This window comes from Lepisosteus platostomus, chromosome 21, assembly GCF_059453375.1.
Source record: "Lepisosteus platostomus isolate fLepPlt1 chromosome 21, fLepPlt1.hap1, whole genome shotgun sequence".
In the NCBI taxonomy this organism is placed as follows: Eukaryota; Metazoa; Chordata; class Actinopteri; order Semionotiformes; family Lepisosteidae; genus Lepisosteus; species Lepisosteus platostomus.
Genome location: NC_142631.1, coordinates 3,991,756 through 4,007,703, shown reverse-complemented (window position 1 = coordinate 4,007,703; position 15,948 = coordinate 3,991,756). Strand labels below are relative to the sequence as shown.

General features: G+C 44.3%; 1 protein-coding gene across 2 annotated transcripts in view; it reads right to left on the bottom strand.

The window, feature by feature from the left end:
* strbp (spermatid perinuclear RNA binding protein) overlaps positions 1–15,948 on the bottom strand; it is a 126,340-nt gene that overhangs the window by 5,827 nt on the left and 104,565 nt on the right. The gene's annotated exons all lie outside the window — the stretch shown is intronic.

Here is a 15,948-nt window from a genome sequence, read left to right as displayed (position 1 = left end):
CTCATGACAAAATGAGGGTTATATGTCTTCGCACCTCTGTGTTAGTTTATTGTAAATGCTCCTCTGGCAGGGATTACACTTACAAGATACAGTATCTCCTGTGAGTTTTGAAGGAAAATATTCATGGTCCATTTCCCCTTCCCATGATTCTTTTAAAATGGTAGAAACTGTAAGAGCAGTTTATTAATAATGGGTTGTGCCTAACTTGGGGAGGTCATGAGGAAACATTGATGCCACATGTTTAGGGGAAGAAAGGATTTACATAAATCAAGAGATAAAAATGAAAACTCATAGGTGATGTTTGAGTACATGAGGAAAAACCAAAACCATAAGCAGAAACAAAACGTTATTTCTGACTCTACTGGTGATTAAAAAAACTCATGCTGCTAGTTAATTTAAATGCGTACTTACCAAAACACCAGACCAATTCAGTGTGAAAATGGAAGGAGACTGTTCAGCAGCAAAAACAGTTAAACAATCATTAGCCAATACAAGGTATCAAAAGTATTGGAAGGCAAATTCTACGTGTCAAAGTAATGTGTCAATCCCCTCAGTTATCTGAAATTACAACACTTCCATCGATTATTATCATTATTTTCTAAATACAGAGAACTCTTTTAGCAAAGCATGTTTTTATAATGGATCTGCAGCACTGGCTTTCTCCTTTGCGATACAGCAACTGAGAAGACCATTCCAATCAGAGCAGGCACTGACAAGAGAAGAGAAATAATATTGGGTGCTGAACTGATTTAAGAGTTAAAATCACAAGTCTGTATATGTATAAAGGAAGAGTATAAAGGAATATATATATAAACAATAATCAAATTATTCTCTCTCTCTGAATCCATTTCTGAAATAAATTGAGGTCTGCCGAAAGGTTTAAAAAGAACACACTTCTAGTAATGTTCAACAAAAATTTATTAAAGCAACGTCGTAGTGTCCCTAGAAGCCTTCTGTAGGAAACCTGCATTTTGGCTCAAGCCCAGGCTGTGGTGTTTCTCTGAGCCAAGATGAGGAGACAGGGATTTGGAAGCAGGTGTGCATTATTGAGTTAGACACACTTGGGCATTCCACATGAGGAATTTAAGGCTTTTGGGATAGGTTAACATGGAATTAGCCAAGCCCCTGTAATTAATGAAGAGGCTTTTAAAAGTGAAGTCTGGGAGGAAAACATTCAGATTGTGCTTTGGGTTAGAAAGGAATATGAGAATTATTTGTTGTGATTTGTATTGCCACTGTTCCTGTGGCTCTAGAATATTGGGATATGTTTGGTGAGACAAGCAAGATGTCAATAGCTTGGAATATTCAACCAGAACATTGTTACTGAAGCCTGCGAATCAACTATGGGACTTGACAAGCTGTGCTGCAGCTTGGAAATACAGTAAGTGATGCTGTCCTGTAGGGAGTGCTATATTTTGCCAAGATGGTGTGAAAGTGTTCTAGCTCATGGGTAAGTTGTTGTGGAGTCAAGTGACACTGCAGAACTCCTATTCCGTGATGCTAAATGTAGATATACAGGGTATTGCATGCAAAAAAAAATGGTTTTGCTACATTGCTTAGCGTCTTGGAAATTTAGTCTTGCTTTAGTTGGCTGCTTTTCCGTACTGACTTTGAAAGCAGTATGGCCTTAAGCACAGGACTATGAAACTTGCCTGCAAAATTGAGGGCTTCTGGGTATGTACAATACCTTACATGGACTTTCCAGGCGTCCGTTTAAGATCAAGCCTCTATTTTGGCAGCACACTGTTGTAGCAAAGATATTTGGAACCCCATTCCTCAACTGGCTGCTGAAATGGGTAGAAACTGAAGGTACTCGCATCAGTCCAACAACCTAGTCCTTTTGTGCCGAAGAGGGCTTCCTCAGCAGTATCTCCACTGGACAAGTCTGTAGGATGGTGTGGAAGTCTTTCAATTATGGCTCTGGGTATGGTTGAGCAGTGCATGTTCTCCAAGCTGAGGAGTCCAAAGTGTGACTGGCCTGGGTAGGAATATTGGACTGTTCTGAGAAGTCCACAATGACCAACAAAGTGTTGGGACTTGGTTATGTAATCTTTAAAGAGACAAAGAAAAGGTGCTTTCCCACCCCTTGGAAAAACCAAAGAATAGAGACTAGCAACAGGAATGGGACATCCTCCACACTGAATCTGCAATGTGGAACAAAGATTTGGTTTGTATGGTGATCCTCTGACCTGTCATGTCCTTGACCCTGATCTTGTAACAACTGTATCATCTCGGCAATAAAGGTGTCACTGAAAGTCTTTGTATGCTGCCTTTTATTTTTAACCGTCCTCTGGTGTTGTGGTACCACTAGATCTCTGATCTGAAGAAATTGGTAATAACCTACACCTGAAGGTACTGTTTTCTTGGGCATCAACACCACCTGGATGAAAACTGCTTGCTATACCTTCAAATGTACAAAGATAAAGCTGGGAGTTGTCTACAAGACCTAACCAGTACATATTGCACCTTTCACTAACCAAGGAGCTTCAATTATGCAGTTGTCACACCTGGAATTCTCCAATTTACATAACCTGAGACTCGCAAAAGGACACTACTGACAGGACCAAGGAAGCATCAGCTTGTCAGTGCTGCCATAGCACAGCAACCAAGGTGCCAAGCTTGGAGTTAATGGGGCTTCCTGGCTGGACTTGGCCTGTTCTCACCTTGACTGTGGCTGCTCCTGTAGGCTGGCTTCCTCCTTCAGAGATGCTTAACTGGCATGTCTCCAGTGTAAAGTCCCTGCCCTCCAATCCTACGTTAAGCCTGCCCAATTCAAGTAGGTAGCTATGTTGGCATGTGTAGGCTACAATGGAACAAATAAAAGGCTTTTTCCATGCCGAGAAGAAAGGAAACACTTTGGCTGTGGAGCCTTCTTTGGGTGCTTGACATTCAGCATGGAATTAAACTTTTACTTGTTCCTCTGCAGCTACCTACTTGAAATATTAGCTTTTAAGGCTAAATCTGAAACTCTCCTAATTTGAGTATGAAACAGGAGACTAAATTTCCCCCACCGGTCAAGCAAAATTGCAGACATTTGTATCCCTGCATCCCGTAACGGACCACCTGAACTTTCCAGATGGGTTTAATAGTGGTCTGTGAAAGTTGCCATTCACGGTCATGCAATTACCTAGAAAGATGCTGCTTTATTGTAGATGGGGAAGCTACTATCTGAAACTGGCACAAACACACAGCACTAATGACTTAGACTGGATTGGTTCTCCTGCACGGTGACATCAGATTGGGCCCCCACCAAAATGTGGTGTATCTCAGAAATGAAAGTGGCAGAAATGCTGCATTCACTGGCACAGATGATGAAATCCACCACATTCATTAGTGTGGTGTTTGTACCATTTGGGGGGGGGGGCATTCATAGAGCTATCAGTCCCTTGTAATCTGCACTACTTCACATATCTACCCATTAGCGGTGTAAAAGGAAGGTAATAGTTTTTGTTGGGAGGGGTGATAGGATGGTAGAGTTGTAAACGCAACCACCTTTTCACATTTAAAGGGACCGAAACTGCTTTTTGCGTTTCCAAGGCCGTGCTTTTACAGGCAAGTTGGTCTGGAGAAAAAACACTCCCACAGATGTGCACATTATGCAAAAGGAAAGAGGAAATAAAAAGAAAAAGGATGGAGTCTGGCATGCAAGGGCATCCGATTGCAAAGACCATCAGCCTTGATTACTGTCAGTCTATTCACACTAAGTTCTGAGAAGGGGAAAAACGTTAGGAGTCTTCAATCACTCCTGCAAGATAAAAAAAAATGAAAGAACGAGTAAATACAGCAAGCTGAAATCACATAAAGGGAACCCTTTTTCATTCATGGCTCTAGCCTGATCCTCTGCTATGATTTAACCTGGGGTCACGTCAAGGCAACAGGAAGTAAGAGTTGGGTTGATGCAGAGTGAACAAGCTGAAGAGAACACTTGACTCAACAGGGTACTCAAACACCTGAAATATTTCTTTTGCTGAAAATGAAAACTATAGCAGCAAATCTGAGCTATTTTTGTGGTAATTTGAAGTTCATACCCTAAAGGTGCATCCCTGATGTAGATGAACTATTGTCAGCTGGTTTAGCAAAACAGAACAGTCAGATCCCAGACAGCTATTTTGTAAGGAACTGTGTATTGTCCACATTAAATCATTCAAATATTGGTCAAATATCTGGCATTATTTTGCATTGAGATTGACAACCGAATAAACTGCTTCATTTTATTTGAAATTCTCCAGGCATAAACAGAAGAGCGAGTTTATTTTAACAGGAATTAAGTGTTGCCGCCACCACTATAGTTGAGGTGTAGTAGACAGACAACCTTTGATAGAGCAGGGTACTCTTTTTGTCTTGCTAATAATACCCACAGAACGCTTCTATGGGCCTTTAGTTTTGGCCCAGATGCAAGCCCTAATGCGTTAGACTAAATTAATAAAGCGAAGTTTCAGTATTGACGCACAAAAGGATCGTTAAAGCCCTACCTGATGAGTATTGCTTGACTAAATCACGTTTTGCAAATAGTTTTTCAGAACGATATCAATACAAGATTACTTCACACCTGTGGAACATTAAAATCGCTGTCAAAGAACGGCGCGTTTGCCAAATTTAATTTAAAATACTGTAGCGCTCTCGGGTTCACGGGGGTATGGCGCCCTCGCCACTGCCGCCTCAGGTCGGCGCCCCACCGCTGGGGACTCGAACCCGGGCCTCCGGCGTCACTTAACAGGGCCGGTGACGTCACCGCGCTGGTAAGTCGGCTCGCACAACCTGCAATGTCGGCCGTGTGCGTTACAATATAAAAGCATGTCCCCGTTTTAAAACAAAGCGAGGAAACAACTCATCTCAAAATCTGCAGAACAAAATCGTGCGAAATTAACAGCAACCACATTCAAATCTCCCTGCGCCCCACATCTCTCTCCTAACAATATGGCAAACAATCGCATCACAGTTTAATTACCTCAGCTGGGCTTTGCTCCCAGTAAAATCAGACGAACTATTATTAAAACTTTTTCTGTCTTCAGAAACAGCTGCTCCCTGGAGCAGCCTCCTGTAACAACGAGCTACAGGCTTTGTCTCTGATCGCGGGTGACTGGTGAGTTGAAGAAATTTAAATTTGATTCAGAAACCTTTGCGGCAACAGCTCACAGCTCACCTGATGGCGTTGCACCTGTTTTGTCGGCAAAATAACGGTTATTACCTCAAGACAAGCACCACAGACACCACATTTCCGTTTATATATAAACAATACTTTGTTAAATATAGATTTTCTGCACCTAAAATGTAATATACTAGACTACGCCTATAAACTCTGGCAGTGATTTTGGAGATGAACTACAGTGTCTCTTGGTGGTCCAAATCTGCGCCGTGCAAAAAGGGACGTCGTCTTCAAGACTCCGAATTAAAAAATAAAATCCTCCCCAAAGCCCAGCGAATAATTGCAGCTTTGTCTCCGCATCTCTACAGAACCGAACATGTAAATTCACCCTCTGAATGAGTATTTTTAAATAGCGTCCTTGTCGACCTGTTTCTCTGATACATTACCGACAGTTTCATTGCAGACAGGCTTCCAAAGAATTAGTTTTATTACGATGTTATATAAGCCTATGGCACTCAGAGGACCACAAAAATGATTAGATTTCAGCAAGGAAGTATATTGAGCCGCGCAAGCACCTGTTTAATTTATCAAGTGGAAGGCTGCGACCCCCTCCTTCAGAGAAAACCTACAAGGTTAAATTTCACGTTGTCCGATACAATACACATAGATTTTATAGATGGCTTTGTTTCAGCGGCTTTCTAATGGAGACATTCACATGCTGACAAAAATATTGATTATGGTATTCTTTCCTCCAGAAACCGTTTTGTATTTTCTCACTTTAAAGGTTGCAGTAAATAATTCAATTTCTACTCCAGAAAGCAAGCCTTCCTGTGCCAAAAAAGACTGATACATGAATAACCCCAGGTGCACACAATCATTGTTATATAAAAGGGTCACAGCTGACTGCAAATATATCATAAGTGTCACGACCAGTACTGCAGTACTGGCATTTAACTCATTTTTATCATTTACAATTTTAACAATACACATAAAACATTATTAAATGCTTCATATTTGAATTTTCAAGGTCTTGCCAGTGGATTCTGGTTGTGAACATAAGTAACAATTATTTCGCTGGACACTAAGCTTCCACAGAGCAATGTGGTGAGGGCAACAGCTGTATAGAGCTACAATCCAGCTGGTCCAAGAGCTCACCCTTCAACAATCAGTTTGAGAGCGCTTGGGATATACGAGTTCTGATGCCTTTTCAAGTTCACAGGCCAACGGAGAGCTGCGGGTTTCTTGGGATTTCCGTTTCAAATCTTAATTAAAAAGATTCCCCTGCTTGTGATGCGTTTTCAGAAATATGACGGCGACTCTGTGGACCTGGGTCAGGACAGCTCGACCTGTGGCTCTTCCAAGCCACTTCTTACCAGAGGTGTGCTACAACCAGCCCCTTCATTACTGAGCTTATGAGCAGCAGGATCAATATAGCAATTAAGGAGCTGGTTGTAGCCAAATTCTGGAATGGAGCAGATAAGAAGGGTCACGAACAGGCCCTGTGCAGACGACACAATCCGGAATAGTGAGGAAACACTGGGGGAAAAGTCATGCAGGAGACGGGTATGGAGACAGGGGGGCGTGTCCCAGGTGTGCAGGTGTCCAGGGGAAGTGAGTCCGGGGCAAACGATCCAAGACAAAGTCCAAACGGGAAACCAAAACAGAAGCATAAATCCGTGGCCGGGCGATCCATCCAGGGGATTAAAAACCAGGAACCGGATCAGACCGGCTGGGGGGGATCAGGAACAGAAAGTTAAAACCATAACGGGCTTTTAAGGGGGAACTGAAGAGGGGCTGGAAAAAGGAACAGGTGCGGGTAATGGGGCAGAACAAGGAAGGGCTGGAGCGCCCTTAAGAGGAGGAGTAGCGATCATGACAAGGAGGGCCACATGTTGGGTAGCCCAGACATAGGTGATTTTTCCTACCAGTGGCCTGTCCGTGTTGCAGGGATTTATAGATCATGGTGTGACCGGACTCGGGGATGATAGAACTTACTCTGTTTAGCCACTCTGTTGTTTTCATGGCTTATTTTAATATTCGCTCCTCCTGTGCGATAGTGGGGGTTGATCACTTCTGCAAGTGAGGTTGTCTTGCCTTCGCAGAGAAGGGCAGCTAATAGAAAGAGGCTCCCATCACCCTCTGTGATAATGATGTCCCATCACGATGTGCGTGCCTTGCCAGTGAATGTCCCTTTATTATCGTGCATTAACGTCACAGGCGGTCTGGAGCTTGTAGTTCTCATAATCTCAAAATCTCCTGCTCACTTATAAGGCTCTGCATGGCTTGGCACCTCAGTACCTGTCTGAACTATTATCGCCCTACTCCTCACCTCGCAACCTTCGCTCTTCTAATTCTGCTCTCCTTACTGTCCCCTAAGCCCGTCTACATCGTATGGGTGACAGGGCCTTCTCCTGTTATGTCCCCAAGCTCTGGAACTCTCTGCCCAAGGATATCAGAGAGTCACCTTCTCTAAACTCCTTCAAATCCAGACTCAAAACCCTCTTCTTCAGAAGAGCCTTTACTTAACTGGTTCCATTCTTCACCCCTCTGCTTTTCCTAGTACCACCATCCACGGTCTCCTCTATCTATTGTAATTGTGTTTTTTCTTGTGTATTCTTATTTATTGTTGTTGTCATCCTGTAAAGTGCTTTGAGAAGCCACCTTTAAAGGCGCTATATAAAATAAAGTTGGCCATTGACCAATCAAGGCAATTTCGGCCCTCAGGACCAAGATTTTGAAATTCCGGAGTTTGAAAGATGAAATATTAAGAAGCAGCTGCACAGCTTGGGCACAATGATGTGTGAATGTTACTGCTGCTGCTCGAGAGAGAGATCCAGTGTCTCTGAAGAGACTCCGGCCGTAGCCTCTCTCTGTTCTCTGGTGTCTGTGCAGGTTTTTTAGCAGGTGAACTGTGGTGACTGCACGGTCCCGCGCGGAGTTTGTTTTAGCAGCACGGGTGTGCGATTCGGACACACCGGGAGTCGTTTGTGCTTTCAGAGACACAGATTGAAGAAGAGGGGACATCTGTAAAGCGCAGGAGTCTGAGTGCTTCGTGGCTGTGCTTCTTTCAGGGTAGAGGTTCAATGTGTCGTGCTCAGATGTGCTGGGATTGTTAACCACTTAACCAAAACCCTTTAGATTAAAAGGAGTGTTTAATTCTAGTAGGTTTTTTTCCCCCCTCAGAATACAAAAGTTGAAATTGGCGAGGCCGCGAATGTGGCTTTCAGACGTGTGGAAAATATCCATCGACTAATCCCCTCTCCAACTGCTCCACACTCGTGTTCCTCAGACTCACTTTGGCCCGAAGCTTTGTTTCCATAGCAGGGTTTTCCCCACTGCTTGGCCTCAGGAAAGTTTAATTTCACAGAGGGGTTCAAGAAAAGCCTTTTCTAACAAGACGAGGGGGCAGGGGTTGGACAGAAAGATAGCAAGTGATCTGGACAAAAAGAAATTCCAGGCTGTTCGGGATTGACTCGACACTCGCACCGTTCCCCGTCTCCATGGCTGTTAATCGGAGGCCCTGCGCCAAAGAGACTGTCCTAGTCGCAGAGGAACGGCGCTTTGAAAGCCGCCCAGTCAATTCGGCTGGCCCTAGTCTCGCGGACAGCTCTGCAGGGGTGAATTCATCCCAAACTACAGCAGCGTCGGAGGGCAGGGGTAATTAAAAAGGTGGAAAAGCGCTGAGTGGAGGGGAGTTAGCAGGGTGCCTGACTGGCCCTGAACAATACTTCACAATTTGTGAGGAAAATCAGTCCCCCCCCCGGACCAGCACTCCTCTGCCCACTTCATCTGTTTTGCGTTCAATTAATTGTACCATCAGCAGAAGCCTTGCTGAAGTGGCGTTAACCTTGCATGACTTAAGGAAAGCATCGTAGTTCCCCAGAGACCACAGGAACGTGCACAGCTTGTAGAATGTGCCTTCCCAAAAAGACCCCCCCCCCCCCCCACCCTGAAAAGTGCAAGTGCAATTTAAAGAGGTTATATTACCTTTACATTCAATTATAGGACTCCCAGGGGACAATTCTAACGCAATATCACACTTTGGTCCTTATTTACCCTGCGGGCAAAGTGTCCAGCCTACAGCGAACGGCAGCAGTTGCACACTGGGTACCCATGACGACAAATGGCAATTTGCGTTTGTAGTCCGTTATAATCCATTTCAAAAGAGGATGTCTTTTCATGTGCTTCCGGCCCATTTTCCAGCTGTGTGGTTTGCTTACCAGTCCTCTAGCGACCTCCTGTTTTCTGTAAGATCTATCCCTGTGGCGGAATGACTCCTTCTCTGCCGCTGTGCTGACGTTGTCCAGGTGTTTGGAGCCTTTGACCTGTTATCGAGCATGAAAACAAACAGGGGGGTCTGGATCTTGACTGACAGAAGCCCCTGGTCCTTCTGCCCATCACAGCTCCTTCACCAGTTCAGTTATCCAGGCCGGCAATGCGCACGCCTGGTTTTCATCATGTTTCAATAGAATGCAGTGATCCTTATCGGAGAAGCAAAGGAGCTTCTGCCTGCTGGGATCTACACAAATCATGGGCTAGTACAGTATGTACCAATGCTGCTGCTGAACACATTGTACACTGGCTACCCAGGCACACTGTTTAATGGGAAGTAAGTGCATCGTCTGGACTCCTTCTTTTGTAGTAGCTCACAGACCCATTTGGTTGCTCCAGAACCTGGTTGTAATTATCCAACAAAGCAGTCCGCTTCCTCATATAAGAACCTGACTCACTTGAACAACTCCCCTGTGAACAAACAAAACTGCGTTTTCATTTTATATCATTAGTAGAAATAGCCCTGGGCAGTGGAATGCGACAAGCACGTCTCCTAGACACAATTAGTAATTCCACTGGGGTTTGTGGGCATGAACCAGAGGAAGCAGTATGACTGTCAACTATCCTCACACCTGATGGGTCACACAGATACTCGGATCATGAATGAATCTCGCTTTCTAAATTCATCTCAATTAAAAAAAAAAATGTGTTTTTTGGTCCATAAGGCATTTTTTTTCAACTGACAAGAATTAGAACGTCCTTTTCCATTCAGAAATTTTAATTATGCATCTTCTCTTCACAGTTCAAATATTTGGGATATTTGAGCGCTCTGATTTTTAGAGTTTGTAAGTTAACTAGCCTGTTAGCAATTTTTCGTCCTTTTTGTAATCGAATCCCTAGTTTGCTCGAAAACGTAGGTAGCCCTATAAACTTGCTCATTATCTCACTTCTGATGGACAATACCTGTTATTCCAAATTTTTTGTGTAGTTTAGGTCAGAAAACATCACTCAAAATACAAAAAGATCAGTTACTTACAGTAAGGGCGGTTGATACTAATTACACGGGAGATGTCAGAGTCTGGTGAAGTCAGATCTGGTCCAGTTTGGGGCGACTTCCTGAACTCGTCACCACCCCCTTTTTGTGGGTATTGAGAAAAAAAAACCCTGTTCATAATTAGGGCTTCGATTCGGCCTTTTCTCTCCAATCTCCTGCTAGTTATGGATACAGAAAAGAGGTCTCTGTTTTCATCTTTAGGCATTTTCATGAATTGTGTCCTCTCTAAGAATCACTTGCTGTGGTTTTGATTCTGTTGATGATCTCAGGTGCACCCGCTTATGTTTGAAAATAGCTTTCGTGTTTAGTGAGCTGCAGTCACAGCTTCTGTAGCCATTCTGCTGTTAGAAAGCAGTTTTTAGATCAGAAGCTTTTGAGGCTAAAAATAAACTGGCTGCAGCTTGAAGTGGTAGAAACCAGAGAGCTCAAATGCAGTATCCAAAGCAGATACCCTCTCATGAGTTACTTATTGAGAGTAACTCATTACTTACCTGGATGATGAGTTACATCATCCAGGTGGATGCTGCACATTGGTGGTGGTGGAGGGGAGACCCCATTACCTGTAAAGCGCTTTGAGTGGAGTGTCCAGAAAAAGCGCTATATAAGTGTAAGCAATTATTATTATTGGTCAGTACCTGGATGGGAGACATCCTGGGAAAAACTATGGTTGCTGCTCGAAGAGGTGTTAGTGGGGACAGTAGGGGGTACACATCCTGCGGTCCATGTGGGTCCTAATGCTTCAGTATAGTGATGGGGACACTATACTGTAAATAAGCGCCGTCCTTCGGATGAGACGTAAAACCGAGGTCCTGACTCTCTGTGGTCATTAAAAATCCCAGGGTGTTTCTCGAAAAGAGTAGGGGTGTAACCCCGGCATCCTGGCCAAATTTCCCATTGGCCCTTACCAATCATGGCCTCCTAATAATCCCCCTCTATGAATTGGTTTCATTACTCTGCTCTCCTCCCCACTGAGAGCTGGTGTGCGGTGAGCATTCTGGCGCACTATGGCTGCCGTCGCATCATCCATGTGGATGCTGCACATCTGTGGTGGAGGAGGGGAATCCCCATTAAATGTAAAGCGCTTTGAGTGGAGTGTCCAGAAAATAATAATAATTGTAAGCAATTATTATTATTATTAATTATTATTGCTCGTCCCATTTCTTTTAATTCAATTAGCATGTTTGTACAGATATCAATCACCAGTGTCTGTTGTGCCTACAACTGGATACCTGCAAGCCCTTTAACTGCAAAATGTCTTCAGATTGTTTTTTTAATTCTCTGTGGGCAGCATCCCAGAAGGTACAGAAGCCCATAAAATTATCACCTTCAGCAAGAAACGCCGCCATCCGGCATTTTTTGCCAGCGTGCTGACGTCCTGGCATTTCTCCTAAGGTCAGCCTCTGAGTCTGTGGAAATCAAGCCCAAAGAGTCTGAATGGCGCACATAAGCGTTATGCAACTCAATAGCAGCTGCTTTTTCTCACATTACTAAAAATACCCCGGTCTCAGCAGGATCTGTAAGCGTGCTGATCAAGACAAGCCTTCTAATGCAACCCTGATAGAATGTGCAGGGGCGATTGAATTGCACTCTGCTCGCCACCTTATAAATCTGGGCAGAAGAGGTCTGGGTAGGATTACACTAGTTATCATCAGGCATGTCCAGACGCCATGGACTGGCTTACAATGAGTGACGACAATTGGATTTTTCCGGAGTGGGTATCATGACACGCAGTAAGAGCAGGCTGGTCTCAAATACTTCACTTCCCTTATGCCAAGAGCTGAGCTGGAAATACCTAGAGTTGCACATCTGCCAGTCAAAATCAGCTTTCCAGCTGTGGGTGTCCTACGCAGGCATCCCACTGCTTGTCTGTATCTTGACTGGCAATGTCTCCATAATCGTCTTGAAGCATGCTGCTCGCTAGCAAGTGTATCGAGTCCAAGTGGTAAGTAGGCACAACGTTTATATGTGCATGTTCTTACCCAAAGACACTGATCACGTCACCTTGAAGACTAATTGTTTTACAACTGGAACAGGGATGCCACCCATGAATGTAATTTTGAGTTGATCTAAATAAACACTGCCAGTGCAACATGAAACACTGACATACTCTACATCTGTAACAAAGGGCACGTATCTGGGCTGGCAGTGCACTGTGGCTATGAAAGGAGAATTTGTTTAAGGCTGTAGCCAGATATGAAGTGAGAAAATGTTTCCTGAGTGGTAATGGGTAATAAAGACATGCTATCGCCATGCATTTTATTTGTGTCACAAATGCTCATTTGTTCTTAAAGACGTGTATATATAATAATAATAATTACAACCTCACTTTATTAACCCTTTACAATTTCATGCATTAGGAATTATCTTTTCAGATACCCCAGCTTGCTCTCCATGAGACACACAGAGAGGGAGAGAGCTTGGGGTCAGAGCACAGGGTCAGCCATTGTACGGCACCCCCGGAGCAGTTGGGATTAAGGGCCTTGCTTGGGAGCCCAACGGAGTAGGATTCCTCTGCCGGCTGCGGGATTTGAACCGGCAACCTTCCAGCCACAGGCGCAGATCCTGAGCCACGGAGCTAATGCTAATTCTGTAGTATTCGCCATTAAATCACCTTATATACATGGCTATGTATGCAGTGTATCAGAACATCTCTCTTGGGGAGAGAAGAGTTTTCATCATCAAGCTGTCTGCCCTGTGGATCTGCAGTGTTTTTAAAGGAAGCGACCCGAGTACTCCCCAGTTTCTCTTGATTACCTCATTGGCCGAACCAGACTAGCAAACGATCATCCAGAGCAACTCCTCTTTGGAAATATTGTGCCTTTGTGGATAGATATCAACACTTGCATTTTATCTGGCAATGACGGGGTTGAAGGAAGTATTGTAATCAGGCTAAAGCCTTTAAAAGTATGGCGAAAATTACGTGGGGGAAAAATGCTACATGTAAAGAGCAAGAGCTGCAGTTTTGCAATGTTTTTTCTCCAACTGTTTACGCAACATTGCGTTTTTATTGTACTTTTTTACAGTGAATGCCGTTTCATTTTTGAGATGTCTTTAACCACGCACTGCTTTCAGGGGGGGGTGGGGGGAGTACCTTGCAACTCCTGTCTTTCTGAAAAAAATGTTTAAAAAAAGGCAGAAGTTTTTTTTTTGCGCATTCTGTGCAACTACTGATTTCAGAACGTGGCCGTTCATCATTGGCCAGAGCTCACAGCCCCTCTGTCTCCAGTGACTGTTCATCTGCAGGAGTGTCCAAGGACACATTAGAGAGGCTCACCTTGCTGCTGCCGATTCCTGCTGTCAGAGCCAAGACCCCTTGAACAAAGAGCGAGACGGATGTAAACCTTCGACTTCAGTGTCCCCACCTCAACGAGGTACAGTTCGTTTTCATTTCCACCCGGCTCTTCACCGCATAAATCAGCTCATTATGGGCCTGACTGGACAAATTTAACAACTTCTATCTTACTGCCCCCCCACAAAAAAGAAAGATTACAGGCAAGCTACTGCAAACCGCTTGTTCAATAAGCCAAGGGCATATTTAACCATTTTTGCTGGGCTTATTAACCCGGCCCTCTAACCCAACAGTAAAAGCGATGTTCGGTATTAATGCGCCGTGTTCAGTTAGCCCGGTTTGTCACAGGTGCTGTGAAGCGTGACTGCAGCTTTGAAAGGGGCTTAATGGAGTTTTTTAAACAACAGTTTTGAAGACTGACGACGGCCGCTTTCACCTTCAATCCTGCCGCCCTAACTTGTAATCCGCCATGACTTCACTTCTCGACACGCTGCTAAGAAATAATCCCAGCAAGCCCCTCTCTTCCTCACAGACAGTCCACTTGCCACGTCTGAATGTCCCGGCTCTCTTGTCCTACAGCCAGGTGGTTGAACCTCAGCCAAGGAGGTTAAGCCAAAAAACTCTTCATGCCTAACTTCTTCAAAAACCCACTCACATGCATTTTGGGATTGGGTGTCGTTTCTGCTCGTGAACTTCAGTTACACAGTCTAGCTTGTAAAAATTGAGTAGGCCTGAGAGTAAGCCTCCAGGAAGGACTTACCAGTCTGGGTTTCCCAAGGAAAGCACTAGTCCTCCAGCAGAACTCGATGAGGGATTTAAAATCTACATGTCAAAACAACATTGAAAGGCAGTGCATGCCAAGCAATCAAATAACCACAAACCAAATGCTCCTGGAATAGAAAGGCGAAGCTCAGCGCTTTCCCGTTGTTTAATCGTAAAAGACGCGCGCCAATCATGCGGTGTGATCTTTATTTTCAGAAGCCCAGAATCAAACCTTTTCTGTGATGTTCGGCGGCTTTTTTTGGGAGGGAATGCTGTCGGCACAGGACTGCTAATCTGGAGGCGTGGTGATAATGGAGTTGTTCCCGTCTGGGTTTACCGAGGACGAAGTGGTGGGGTGACAGTCCTGCTGCTTGTGTTGATATCGCAAGGCCGGTTTTAGCAGGTGCTCTTTTCCTTCCTTCCTTTTCCTAGATTCAATGGGGTCTCAATCCCCCCCACACCGATATGCGCATGTATGTCCATCGACATGGGTGGCTGTACTTGAAAAACAGACGGGCCATTTCTTCATTCGCTCATTTCGTTTCAGCTTTTGCAAAACGAGCGTCTCTGCAGCACCAGGCGTCCTCCCCCCCAAAACGAGTCTGTCCCCCCACCCCTACACTAACCGTGGAAAAAAAAAACACACTCTTTAAAGGGGGCCAGAATATTGGGCTATTTTTAGGCATTTATCTGCGGAACAAATAAAGCACAACCTTCAAATCATATATTAATGAAAACAGACCATTGCTTCTCTCAGTAGAAAATAATGATTCTTTATAAAAGGCATCTTTTAAAAAAAAAAAACTTAGTAAAGAATCTAAACTGAAGAAAGACTAGTCAAAAGAACAATGTTTTAAGTCAGGTCTATGTAAGTTTCAGCTCAACCCAATTAAAAGCTATTTATAGCCTACTTTAAACGAGAGCTGTACTGTAAATAGGCTACAAAAATCTGTCTATCAAACCCTCCCTGAAATATATAGGTGTACATGATGCATGTGTCTTATAATACTTGCTTCTGGTTAAATAATTAAGAACTTATCGGCTTCCCTTAGTAAACATAAAGAGGAGAGAAGAGCACAGTGACAACAGCTGAGGATTAATCTGTTTTGGAGGGAGGGGGGGGGTGCTGTATTCCAGGGGTCCTGTTGGGAGGCCTGTGTGGTAAGGGCTGGAGCGATGATGTCAGCATTGCTGGAGGGCTGGCCAAGTGACCTCAGGCCCTGCGATTGACACAGACACCTGGATCCCCTCCCTGCTTCTGTCTGGAAGTCCTGCCTTGTCGGCCACATTGCTAGCCCAGTTTTACACCTCCACTGCACTGTACTGGACACTGGGCGCACAGTACTCTCCCACAGACAACTACACCCTCTCTGAGCAATTAAAACCTTCCATTACTGTCCTATGGGGGCACTTGCAGTTGCAGAGATAACTGAAAGCAATGTGAAGAATGGATTCAGCCTACAAATGCATTTAATGGTGGCAAAA